Source organism: Pimephales promelas, chromosome 11 (genome assembly GCF_988280905.1).
Source record: "Pimephales promelas chromosome 11, fPimPro1.hap1.1, whole genome shotgun sequence".
NCBI lineage: Eukaryota > Metazoa > Chordata > Actinopteri > Cypriniformes > Leuciscidae > Pimephales > Pimephales promelas.
Window position 1 is genome coordinate 10,572,478 of NC_142779.1, and position 14,460 is coordinate 10,586,937.

Consider the following 14,460-nt stretch of genomic DNA (forward strand, 5'->3'; position numbering starts at 1 on the left):
CACCCACACCCACACACAGTGGTCTCACAGACTCATTTCATTTTCAGTTTGGGACTTATGTCAATCCTTTGACATTTCTCATGCAGACAGAAAACACTAAACCACTTGACATAACTCACTGTCAATGCCAACCTCTGAAAGTCAAAGACTCAATCCCTGATTCAAACTGGAATCAGTCCCATAATAACTGGTGTGTTGCTTACAGACCAAACATCGTCCAACAGTTGAAGTTGCATGCAACACAAAGAAAAATGTTCTTAAAGGGGGGGGGAAATGCTAATGATCCATGTTTAGCAAATGGAATTCAGTGGGAAAGATTGGAGGAGAGAGAGTGTGCACAAGATCCAAACGGTTGGTTAGAGGAATTCTGTTCACTTTCTTATGACTCCAGTTTGGGTAATAATAGCCTAGATTATGAATATTGTTTTGACCAGAATTATTAATAGAACTAATAACTGGATGGTGCGTTTCCCACAATCATCTTTGGCATTGCGTATTTTCTATATATTTGAACAATTTGGTGTTTCCAAAAACCATAGTTCCAACTTCCAACGAACATTCGCAAACAGCGTCACAAATTCAAGTGGTTGGAACTACAGCTCTCAGGGTTGTACTGTAGTAGTACTAGTTAGAACTAGAAGCAGTTTCTTATAACAATAACATGTGGCCTTAAATAGATCATGCCCTTTGACAAAACAAGGATTCAACATTCAGTACATTTTATATCTTTATTTCCTTTTAAATATTCAACATAGGCCTATCTTTTTAGCATATCAACAATCGCCATCTGCGGTTATTTCCGAAGAAACCCGCGATAAATCAAACATCAAATAAAGCAAAACGACAGGAAACAAAAACAACAAAGTGGTCAGTTCGTTACAGCAGTATGTCAGAAAAATTATCATAAAAATGTTTTACGTAAAAATACGTAGGCTATACGTGGACGAAAGCTCCTGCCTGAATGAACCGCATCAATAGGGATAATGTGTAGCCTAGGCCTACCTCAAATACTGAATGTTAACGTGCTTAAAAATGAACGGGTTTCTGTTGTTTATGTAGACTAAATGAACTATAATAATATTTAATACATTATTTGCCATCTCGAGTCTATTCATTAGCATAAGTTATATTGTTCAACTAACGGGTTCAAACCACAGAGGTGCGACCGGTCTCGGGACTTGGGAAAGTCTTGACTAGCATCGACAGCGGTGCAAGTTACGTCATTACGGGAATCGCACCCCTGGACAGTTATGTGCAAAGCCTGAAAAACAAATCCAAGGACCACATTTCAACATTTTGACCTTATGTTTTGATAGCCCACAGCTTTAGGAAAGCTCACTTGATATCCATCAACAGCAGAGCACTGTGAGAAGAGCAGAAACTACTAAATAAAATAATGAAATATTAGTATTGGGGGCTAATAATGAAGGCTACTATCATCATATTCACATAATTATTGTACTATTTTTACTATCAAGGATCCTCCAACATTGTGTAAGCCATATTTTGGGGCAATATGAACACAATTTTGGATTACATTGCATTTTCAAACTGATAATTATATTTGATATGAAATAAAACCACATTTAGAACTACTTTGGACCTTTTCATAGTCTTACGGTTTGTGTTCACTAGAGGTTGCTTTTTAATCTAAGTGAGAAAAAAAGAGTAAAGCAGGCCACTTCACACGTGAAAGGTGGTGTGTACATGTGTGATTGTGAGAAGCTCTTCTTCTCTCCTGCCCAGTCACTTGCTGTCCTTTTAGGGACTCCAGAGGCTAGTTAAAAGGTGTCTGATTCTCACCATGAATCTAATTAGATCCTTGACTGAGGTCTTAACATTTCCTCAGAGAGAGAGAGAGAGAGAGAGAGAGAGAGAGGGAGAAGAGAGAGAGAGAGAGAGAGAGAGAGAGAGAGAGAGAGAGAGAGAGAGAGAGAGAGAGAGAAGAATTGTTCAGAAAGGGGAGAAAAGGTGCTAAAACAGCAACTCGTTTCTCCTTCCTACGAGCCTCCACCCCCATCCTACTGGCCCCCTCTGAAGAAAAACAAAGACCAGCAAGCTAATGAAGTTGGTAATTAAGAGGCTTCTGTCAAGCACAATGGGTAATTAGGAACTTGCTTCCCTTGGGTGTTAGTGGTCCAGTCTCATCAGTGCTATGGCCTGCGGTCTGACCACAGACACTAGGCTCTCAGACCCTTCCGAAAAACGGAGAGAAATGTTAATTTTCACCTCAGTCTGACCCAAATCTGTTATATCTCCCCCACCTGCTATTCAGCTGTTTTTCCCACATTTTGAATCTCAGTTTGCCGAGATTTAAACTTGTTAACGGGCAAATGGTAGAAGCTGCAGTGCATAAAAGAGCAGGTGTGGTTCACTCGGACCTATTCATTGTGCCTCTGTTTACATGGTAGATGTAATTTGTTTGTGAATGATCCCCATAATTTTTGATTATACAACAGTAAATGATTTGCAATAACACACATTTTATAACTAGTTTTCTTAGATGGTGGAGATTTTAAAACATTAATTTGACCAAGTAACACAGCTATTGCATATTATGCATCTAGCACACCTGTGATGTTGTGCAATGCATTTGTTTCCCATGTTAATGGCAGAGCCGTAGAGAAGCATCTTTGGAGCAGCCCGGCCCGGCCCACTCAGCATTCTGCAGGAACAGAGCTTTGCTCTAATTAGCACGTTTACTTTAGATTGCTTGACTGTGGTGCGGATAGAGAAAGTTCACTTGGCCTCAATTAAGCATATTTATCTCCGATTATCTGTCGGTAAGATTTCTGCCTGGGCAAAGAGATTATTTTAAAGAGGTAGCGATATGCGAGAAGGATGAAATATTCTGAAGGCGTGATGTCTTTCAGAGTGGAAAATAGGAAATGAAAGATTTAGAAATTGAATCAGCTAAAAAAAAAAGAGTTTAAAGTGAAGCTAATTTGTGGTTTCCAGACTCCGATGTGTGCATTTACACAATCATATTTTTTTTATAAGATGCCTTGCATTTTAAAAGATATTAATACAAATACAAGCCTAAATATTAGAGAATGCCAGAAATTTAAGAAAGTAGACATTTTGTTCATAAGTTGCTCAATGGCCCATTGAGTATATTTGTATGCCTTTGTGTTATTGTGGTGCCCCCCTTTTTTTAACAGCTAGACATGCTCCACCTGCTCCACTGATGTGTTATTTGCCACTAAAGGGTGTGAGGCAGTCCTAGGGCAGAGCTTTTACCACCTGAGGCACAAAGTAATGGTAAAAACACTCACTGATTATGTGACATGGGTTGCAACATAATGCAGAAATCTCCTGATTAATAGGCTCCAAATGGGTGAGGACAACAAGCAAAGTCACTTATGCTGTTTTAACTAATTAGAGTTATAAACAGGCAAACAACAGCAAAGGGCACAAGTTACCTTAAAGTCACCATTAAATTAAAATGTTTAAATGGAATACTGCAGTATTCGTTTGGTTTTAAAATTCACATGCTCTCGAAATATTTAATCAAAATAACTTGATGACATTTACTGGTGTGAAGCCATCACAGCAATAGCAAACCATGATGATCCAACCATCCAATCAATCCTGATGTACAAAACCAAGTCCCGCCCTACTATTTTTTGGTTTGGTTTGAGAATATACATCGCATGTACATCCCAATAGAGAAAAGAAGGCTAACGCAAATTCCGTTTCATGTTGACTAGGTCAATAGTGCTTAGCTTGAATGTATAGTCTGCAACAAAGGTCAATTTGTTTTTTTTTATATAGCCCTTTTTTGAATGCACAAGACCCTGGCCATCAATAGCTTGTTTTCACGTGACGTCACGCCACTGCGTTGCCATGGCGCGAAACGGAGATGGAGGGCAGGAAGTGATTTTCTATATTTAGGAAGCACTATAACACACTCAAAATGCCTGTGTTTTGCGTCGTTTATGGTTGCTCAAATCGATCAAAACACGAGGAGTTTCTTATCGTGTGCCAAAAGTTGTTGTTCATAAGGGGGGAAAATACAAGAAATTGACAGAAAAACACCGGGGAAAATGCCTTGCAAACGTACGTCTGCGGTCGGGAGCAACCGAATGGGAAAATGCCTGTGTGTGTGTGTGTGTGCGTGTGCAGTGATCACTTCGTCAAATGTGAGTTAATACATAATTTATGTGGCTGATAATTACATTATTCGGGTGTTTAAATACACTTATGTGGCTGTTTGTGTAACGTACCAGTTTCCGAACTTTGTAAAGTCAAAGTATGTCTGTAAGACGAGTTAGTTGCCAGTGTTGTGCAAGTTACTTCCAAACTGTAACACATTAGGTATTACTTGTTACTGTTATTTAAAAGTAATTCATTACCTTACAATATTACTGTCCCAGAATTGTAATGCGTTACATTACTCATGTATTACTTTTGAGTTACTTTCACCAAAATAACTAAGTAGAACTTAACTTTTGGGCTGTAACGATATGCAATATATGAAACCGAAATCGCCATTCGCCACACGACTCAGATCCACGAACCTACAGAATCGCGACACACCTCTTCCAACTCCAGCGTTATTCTCCTTACCGTCCATATCCAATGCTGCCTTATCTTTAAATTAGGCTATTAGTATTATTTGAAGTTAACATTATAAAATACGTAGACCTACACCACAAAACTAGTTGAGGATAAATTATTTAAAATTGGGGAAGTCCAGCATTATGGACATGACATTTGCAGTCAAAACTTGAAATAAAAATTCTCAGAAAAAACATGCATTGAAACGTATATAGGCTACTTCCTTACAGGACTCCAGACATTAGACAAATATCAGTCTATGTTTTATTTTTAATATTAGGGAAAAGGCACACATTCATGCGTGACAAAAAAATAGGAGGCAAAATCGATTTTTTGTAATTCTGTTAATTACACTGCGCAAATCGGATGAGGAAGGGTTGGCTCTCCAGTCTCCATAGAACTTAAAATATTCATTTTATTTTAGTTTTCGTGTTCGTGACGCGACCGCTCTGAACTGGCACTAAAAGACTGTTTAAAACTTTCACATAGTCTGTTGCCTTTAAGAAGTAAAAGCAGACAATACACTGTAATACAACTGTAATACAAGCCTCACTGAACATGTAACGAGTAAAATATTACTGAAAATTTATTAGTAATGCCTTACACTACTACGTTACAGCAAAAAGTAATATGTTACTGTAATGTATTACTTTTGTAATGTGTTACTCCCAACACTGTTAGTTGCTGATATCTAGCCTCGATGGCAGGCAAATCTCTCAATTCAGTTGAACATCGGTCCTCTTCATAACGTAAGGATCACGTCCAACATATGTTTCGATTTTCTGTTTATATATTTCTCTTGTAATAGCGTCTAAAGTAGTACAGTACGGATTTTCCTCCATCTCGTCCATTGCGCTCTTCACTCCTTGCCCTCCATCTGCGTTCCGCGCGTCAACACAGTCACGTGACTGCAAACCACCTATTATGGTGGTGATATCATTTGTAGATTTCACCCCAAATCTCTTTATGTTTACCTCATTACACTGAGCCAAGCCAGCTAATAACACAGCTTACATCTTTGTCACAGCTCAGCTCTTAAACCAGGATGGCTCAACCAAAGACTCTCTAAAAGATACAGTATAAAAAGGAACCTGATTGGCTGGCTCCTTTGATCCAGTCGTGCACTTTCACATTCCTTAAAACCGTTTACACTGTTTAGACGGGAAGTGTCCTGCTGCAGGGCACGACACCTGTGGTTTGAACCTGTGACCCTCTCATCTAAGTGCGGCTGTGTGAAGTTCCCTCCGCCTCCCGGTCAGCGCAGGATCAGCATGGACAGACAGCTGCATATCTCCTCATATCCTGTTAGGCTCTCTGGCATCTTGGACGGTGTATCCAGCCCTGAAGATATGTCACCTGTGCTCAGGTAAAAAAAGTGAAGACTCTCAGCATCAAAACATGAATGTATGTATACAGTATACTACTACAATATAACATAATTCTTTATAGATATTAGCCCTAAAAGATATAGGTACATAAATATGTACACAATGAATGTAAAAATATTTGTTTTAGTGTCGAATATAGAGGTTTCAAGCTCTAAATACACCCCAGAGTAAGTTAGTGATCAATGGATATTAATAAAAGGTTGAATTGGGGTGTCCTTAACAACATTGTTAGCATGAATAAATTTGACTGTTGGTTCCATATGAACAAGAAATCATTCAGGTGTTAGATTAGATAACCATGATTAACAAATATTTTTAAAAAAATCATTAGTAATAATGATAAAGAAGACTGAGTGTTAGTGTAGGCCTTGCAGTGAATAGCTGCCCATGTGAACACTGGAAAATGTTAGAATAAAGACCATGGTGTGCTGGTGTCAACTCCTATATGACAGATTCAAACTAAAGCCTATGATGGGAAGTCTGTCCGTTTCTCAGCAGGCACTTGACAGATGCCTCAAGCACCCTCTAACTTCCTCCTCTCGCTTCACTCTGTCCGAAATTGCTTTGATTGAGGGAGTTAGAGCATTGGTTTCGCGGGGGTTCATCCCTCATCGTCCGGCCTCGACCCTGCACCTCTCAGCGCCACAGGCAGGGGGGAAGATTAAGAGTCCCGGCCTGCCTGGCTGTAGGAATCCTAAATATTAGTGGCAGTAAATCAGGCCTCTATGGCCCTATGGGTAGCTATTATCTTTTTCTCACTAATAAATCCCTCTCCATCACTGATAAGCTGGTTTGCCTCCCTAACCTTGCAGAAGAAGAAAAAAAGAGGTGTTTTTAACGAGGAGGGAGGAAGGGAAGAGACAGAGGAGGTCTGGGCGAGTTGGTGGTGTTGAGCTAGTTGGTACTTTGGTCTGGTGTCTAAGATAATTGGAGTTTGTTTAATGTTCGTGCCCCATTATTTTAGAATTAGTGGAACATCAGAATTTTCATAGCTAAATTACATGTATGGTTCCCAGATACAGAGGGGTCAATGAAATGACACTCGTTCTGTCTGTGATTTTATTCAAAAGTACATGCAATAAAAATGCACAACATAAACTACCCATATATAATAATGAAGAAAAAAATATGAAATTACAAACCCAATTCCATAAAAGTTGGGACACTGTACAAATTGTGAATAAAAACAGAATGCAATGATGTGGAAGTTTCAAATTTCAATATTATATTTAGAATACAACATAGATGACATATCAAATGTTTAAACTGAGAAAATGCATAATTTTAAGGGAAAAATAAGTTGATTTTAAATTTCATGGCATCAACACATCTCAAAAAAGTTGGGACAAGGCCATTTTTACCACTGTGTGGCATCCCCTCTTCTTTTAATAACAGTCTGCAAACGTCTGGGGACTGAGGAGACAAGTTGCTCAAGTTTAGGAATAGGAATGTTGTCCCATTCTTGTCTAATAAAGGCTTCTAGCTGCTCAACTGTCTTAGGTCTTCTTTGTTGCATCTTCCTCTTTATGATGCGCCAAATGTTTTCTATGGGTGAAAGATCTGGACTGCAGGCTGGCCATTTCAGTACCCGGATCCTTCTTCTACGCAGCCATGATGTTGTAATTGATGCAGTATGTGGTTTGGCATTGTCTTGTTGGAAAATACAAGGTCTTCCCTGAAAGAGACGATGTCTGGATGGGAGCATATGTTGTTCTAGAACTTGGATATACCTTTCAGCATTGTTGGTGCCTTTCCAGATGTGTAAGCTGCCCATGCCACACACACTCATGCAACCCCATACCATCAGAGATGCAGGCTTCTGAACTGAGCGCTGATAACAACTTGGGTTGTCCTTGTCCTCTTTAGTCCGGATGACATGGCCTCCCAGTTTTCCAAAAAGAACTTCAAATTTTGATTCGTCTGACCACAGAACAGTTTTCCACTTTGCTAGAGTCCACTTTAAATGAGCCTTGGCCCAGAGAAAACGCCTGCGCTTCTGGTTCCCGTTTAGATATGGCTTCTTTTTTGACCTATAGAGTTTTAGCCGGCAACGGTGAATGGCACGGTGGATTGTGTTTACTGACAATGTTTTCTGGAAGTATTCTTGAGCCCATGTTGTGATTTCCATTACAGTAGCATTCCTGTGTGTGATGCAGTGCCGTCTAAGGGCCCGAAGATCACGGGCATTCAGTATGGTTTTCCGGCCTTGACCCTTATGCACAGAGATTGTTCCAGATTCTCTGAATCTTTGGATGATATTATGCACTGTAGATGATGATAACTTCAAACTCTTTGCAATTTTTCTCTGAGAAACTCCTTTCTGATATTGCTCCACTATTTTTTGCCTCAGCATTGGGGGAATTGGTGATCCTCTGCCCATCTTGACTTCTGAGAGACACTGCCACTCTGAGAGGCTCTTTTTATACCCAATCATGTTGCCAAATGACCTAATAAGTTGCAAATTGGTCCTCCAGCTATTCCTTATATGTACATTTAACTTTTCTGGCCTCTTATTGCTACCTGTCCCAACTTTTTTGGAATTTGTAGCTCTCATGAAATCCAAAAGGAGCCAATATTTGGCATGGCAATTCAAAATGTCTCACTTTCAACATTTGATATGTCATCTATGTTGTATTCTAAATATAATATTGAAATTTGAAACTTCCACATCATTGCATTCTGTTTTTATTCACAATTTGTACAGTGTCCCAACTTTTATGGAATTGGGTTTGTAAATGAAAACCATATTAAATAGTTTTAATTGGAAAAAAACAGCTTTATTGCATATAAATATTTGAAAAAAAAGTGTATGCAATATCAAACACGTGGTACAACCAACACGCAGACCCCTGATATGATGTCATAGAGAGGAGCCCTGCAGACCCGCATAACTTTGTCCAATAAGCCCCAGTAGTCAATCCTTTTAGGCCTTAAAACTCATCTTTGATCACCAAATTACATATTTAAAAGTTTTAGTATATGTGGTTCTATGACTATGCAAAATAGCCCTGCCCCGCCAGGTCACACGTTGACCTGATTGGTCACAAGGCAGATTCTGTCATCAGAATCATCAGCTAATTCAAACTGCACTATTGAGACTTTTTTTTTTCTCTGCAGTTTTAAGGAGAAAATACTCGGCAATGGTGTTGCCATAACATTAAAAACTTGATTTTCACCACGGGGATTTAGTAAAATGTCATGTGGTGCAGTTCAGCTAAAAACCCAATGATATTTATTATTAATAATTAATATGAATATTATTAATAATTTACATTGAATTTTACTTGTTGAAAACCTTTTTGAAAACAATGATGTGTACACAAAAATGTCCCTTTTTACTTGGTTACACCACATGACATTTTTATTAAATGTAAACTTTTCTTGAAAACATTATAATGGTTGTTTTTTTTATCTGGGATTTAAATGATTAAAATGAAAAAAAAAAAACATTTATTGCAGGTGCAGCCTGTATCCTTAAGCACAAGAATTTAACAGCAAAAGAAATTTTAAGATTTCTGTGATTTTTCCTGGACTGATATTTAAACCCAAACAAGCAGTGAAAGCTCTGATAATACAGATACCAACAAACATCAGCACAGTGATTGATCTGGTAGTAACCTTCAGCTGAGTGGTGATTCAACAGTTTCAGCTTCTTGAGACAAGGTTAGAGAGGTTGTGCGATGACAGGATGCCATCTATTTGATAAGAGTGTTCTCTGATTGTATCTCCTACAGGTCAGAGTGTTTAAATGGCTTTAGGTGAGTTGTTGAGCAGGATCGGGTTGTTTAAAGCAGAGATCTTTACATGCACTTTGCTCAGTGATAAGCTACTGTGAGAGCAGATATGGAGCGACTTCCTAGTGCGATACAGTGCTGTATTATTGTACATTTGTATACGTTGCATTAATATTCTTGGAACTTTGGTGAGCTCTAATTACAAAAGTGATTACTAACATGTGCATATATCAAAAGGGCAGTATTATTTTCAAGCCTATTTGCCACCTTATTAAACGTAATAATAGTGTACGGCGAACAAACAGCAATTATAGAAAAAGGCAGCATACCACTTAGAACTACACTTTTTTCACGTACTGGAAAGACTGGACCCCCATTCAGAGCAAGACTTAAGTTTAACCTCATTAGGAGAGCACACACTAGATACATAATTATTCCTCTGAGAATAGGCTTCACTAATACAAATTAGAGTGATAATGAAGCCACTGAGACTGGTCATTGCTGCTCCCTGAGCATCATGTGCAGTGAACTATTATCTAGAATTAGAGCGTTTGTTTACACTCACAGCTAAAAGCCTTTTTGCCAATGTCCACTCATTTATGAACACAGACTGCAGTGTGCACTTTACAAGGTATGAGTTTAAAAATATAGCTTGGATTAAGGAGCCAGTGTTCAAATCCTGGGTAACAGAAATGCTGTCTAGAATCAAAACACTTGTTTGAGTAAAAATCTACGAGCAAAGTTCCTAACTTGGAAAAAGTGAAAGTGTACCTGCCCTGCACTGTTAAAAATGCATCGTCTTCACACAACTAGTTGGTTTACTGTGCTACTTCAAAAGACGTCTAAATGTCTCCTTGAGGGAAGTGAATTGTTTGACGTTGCAAAATACCGTCTACATGGACATACGTCTGTGTTATTTCTGCATTCCTTTTCAGTTCAAGTGACATCACAAGTGCTGAAAATGTCATATGTGAAACACTTAAGCCTTTACTAATCAACACTCATAGAGAAACATGAGCTTTTACCTTTTAACACCAGAAAAAAAAATTCAGGAGATTTATAGTATTAATTATATATTAAAAATCGAATTTATTCCCGTGCTGCAAAGCAGAATTTTCAGCAGCCATTACTCCAGTCTTCAGAAGTCCTTTAGAAATAATTGTATTATTGTGCTGATTGTGCTCAAGAAACATGTCTTGTTATTTCAATGTTTGTGCTGCTTAATATTTCTGTGGAAACTGTGACATGTTCTTTTAGGATTTAGGATGACTTTACTGTCACTTTTGATATGATTGTGTTTTTGCTAAACAAAAGTATTTTCTTTTTCATGTTTTAATGAGGCTTTTCTCACTTTAATATGGCACCCAAACACTTGTATTTCCCTGACAATTTTTACTGTGTCCACAAAATATAAAGACATGCTCCTGTGTCATTGCATGGACAATACATGTGTGACTTTTTTAAATAGATATAATTTTAGAACCATACTTTTGAAAAACCTCAGAGACAAAGCAATCATAACCCAGTCATACAGCATGTAGACCAAATAACCTCTTCACAATCTCATCCCATAAATCACACCTTCTATTAGACTCCTGCAGCCTGTGCTGACATTTTTCCCTCTGTATGTAAAGGCTTGAGCAGGTGCCAAAACTTTCTTCCGCGATTTCACACATAACAACATTGCATTACTCAAAAAAAAAAAAAAAAGAAAAAAAAAAAGAAAGAATTATTTTAAAGGCGATTCTTCTCTTGGCTGCATCTCAGGCAAAACAAATCTCTCTGTTTTGATAGCCATGTTGAGCCGGCTGCACCTGGCTGTTCTGCGCAGAGCATGCTCAGAGTGTTCTCAGGGGCCGCACTCTTAGGTCACGGCCTCTTATAAAACAGTACATCAGGAGAATTAGGAACCTGCCATGAGAGACAACCCACAAAGGTTTTAATCCTTTGAAGGAGCTTGACATTTTTACCCAAAGGTTGATCAACCCCAAAGGGTGCTAATAAACTACAGTGACGAGTGACGAATGACGAATGAAAACTGGGTTCTGGATCCACAATTCTGCTGTGAAACACAACAGATTAAAAGGATAAAGGCCATTAACACTCCAAAAAGGGTTCGTCACATTTAAAAATAACAGGGCATCTTTGCTTGTTCAAGAAGAAACAGATAATCCTTTGCTTGTGTGGGCCGAAAAAGTTATAACAACATAAACCAAATGGAATCTGACCAGTTGTATGTTTCTCTGGAAGCCACAAACCCCTGGTTCCTGTGCAGGGAAACTCCCACATCTGATACTATCTCTCAGCTCCTCAGAGAAGGTGAGTGCTACATTAAGTGGGTTATATATTTTCTCTGGACAGCTCTTTCTAAGTGAAGAGGAGTAAAGGAGCTGATTTTGGCCAAAGGCAAAGATAAGCACTAGAGGGGTGTGCGCAGGTTGTGAGCGTCTGTTTGAACGTGTGTGGACGACGAGTCAGGCCCAGCAATCAGTGAGCAATCTCGGGTGGCTTTTAGTGGCCTCTAAGATCTATTAAAATGGCCCTAATTTCCCCTGTCGGGGGGGATGTGTGAGCAGGGTAGAAAAAGGCTAGAGGGGTAGGATGTGCTCTGAAGATAATTCTAGTCGCAGCCCAGACAGCACCCTCTACTGCAGGGGAAGAGTAGATGGAAAGAAAAGGGAAAAGAGGAGAAAACAGACAGGAAGGGGGTGGAGGAAGAACAATCACTCACACCTGTGAAGCCCTGCTGAGAGGAACAACTTACTCAGAGAGGGGTTTGGCAGAGGTCGGCTGCATCCGGAATCGCATACTTCCCTACTATATAGTAGACGAAAAACAGTATGTGACAAAAAGTACCCGGATGTCTTGAGAGATTCTGAAGTGGGCTTATGATGGACATTTAACCATCCCATTAGGCCATGGGAGAGGATTTGTGAATGGCAGTGATGCGACGTAACTGACACTGGCAGGTCACACATACATTCATACTATATAGAACATCCTTTTTTGGTGGTCGCAAAGTACTTATTCCAAAAAGTACAAACACTCAAGAGAGTACAGGACAGTTTGGCAGAGTTTAAGAGAGGATGTAGAAATGGACATGTAGCACATTTGCACTTGTCTCTCTAAACTCAATGAAGAGCTCCTAGGGTGAACTGCCAATAAAGACATCAGGGAGAAAAAAAAATCTCTCTCTGTATATACATCTATCTTCATACCTTCTTCTCTTTCCCCCTATGCTTCATTACTCTCTGTCTCCATTGGTTCTCTTTCATCTGCCTTTCTGCATTGGGTCTTTTCTTGCCAGGACGGCTCTCTTGCCTCCGCTGGCAGACAGACTGAGCTGAAAGCAAAGGACATCTGGATCTAGGTCTATGTGTGAGAGAGAAAGGATAATGTGAAATCAAACAAGCACTAAACAAGGTTTGTGGTTTTGTTTGTTCTGATATATGTCAGAGTGATTATATTTATTAAAGAGAGTCTGAGGATTGCAGTAGTTTCTATTTGGTTACAGGATTCCTGTACCAAACCTGGATTTATGTCTGAGGCAGACAGATAGTTTACGCAGAATGATTTAGACCTGCTTAACAGCACACGACAGAGATTGTCACAATTAGGGTAACTGTAAAGCGATGGGTGCAATAAAAACAGTGCTGTATCTAAATAAGAAGGCCTGGTTACTGGAAAAAATTAAAACAGTTGAAATACAGTCACTATTGTTTAAGTAAGAAGTGTTGTTTTAGTTTTTTGGGTAGTTATTTTATTGGTTTACTGTATCTTCAAAAAGCTTGAAATATTTGCAATGGAGAAATTCAAAGTTCACGGTTGTTAACATGCGTATAAATGCATGTCTGAGGGATTGAACCCTCTCTGCTATTACGAGGCTTTACGATGACAAGAAGCCCACTAAAACACTGCTAAATACAGGGCTGGGGGCCTATGCATGACAACTTTGTCCCAAACCCAGAGAATTCAAGCTAATTTTGGGTTTACCTAAGTTTAAACTTTCATTAATATAGCTGTGCCAGATCTGATGTGGAAGTGGTTCGGGAGTAGGCCATTGAAGTCCAGCCTGGAATGTGATGGGGAATGCAGTTGGTTTCACATTACTTTCACTTTTAAATCTGCATATGCTTTTCCATACACTCTCAGAAAAAAGGTACAAATGTTGTCATTTGGAAGGTTACCTTTAAAAAGGTTCTATGTACCATTTATGTAATATATGTACACTTTTGGTACCAATATGTACCTTTGTAAATGGAGAATATGATAGCCAGATGCATCCTAACTGTACTCTCCAAGAGAACTAGACTTAGATTAAGTAGTTATTAGTTATTATAAATTAGATAATATTTTAGAACTTTTTATTATTTGAAATTTTATATGAAAACATTTTATTTCATTTGGCACCTGAATTATTTAAAATTAATCTGCGTTTCTCACTCATCTTTTCACAGACTTGATCATTACACAAGAAGAACCTTAATCACAAGATAAACTTAAAGCCAAGATGGATACAATCCAATTAATTTCCATTAAGCTATGGAAACATTGTCTTCTAAATGTTCTCTGAACATTCGAAATGTCCAATCAATTCTTTAAAAAAAAACAAAAAAAAAAACATTTTCTTCTTGGTTATGCAAATGTTAGAGAAAACATTAAAGGAATACTTCACCTCTGGAAGGATGAATGTGTATTTAAAATGGGTAATTTATGTACAAGAAATGTGAAATCATTTTTGAATTTGGAGCTTTCTAGACTGAGAAAAAACAGAAAAT

The 14,460-nt window shown here is 38.6% G+C and overlaps 1 long non-coding RNA gene across 1 annotated transcript in view; it reads right to left on the minus strand.

Moving 5' to 3' along the window:
* Positions 1-731: 731 nt before the first annotated feature.
* LOC148977136 (uncharacterized) overlaps positions 732-14,460 on the minus strand; it is a 65,031-nt gene continuing 51,302 nt past the window's right edge. The window contains exon 3 of the long non-coding RNA XR_016145509.1: positions 732-5,916. This is a non-coding gene — a long non-coding RNA (uncharacterized LOC148977136). The remainder of the gene's footprint in view (positions 5,917-14,460) is intronic.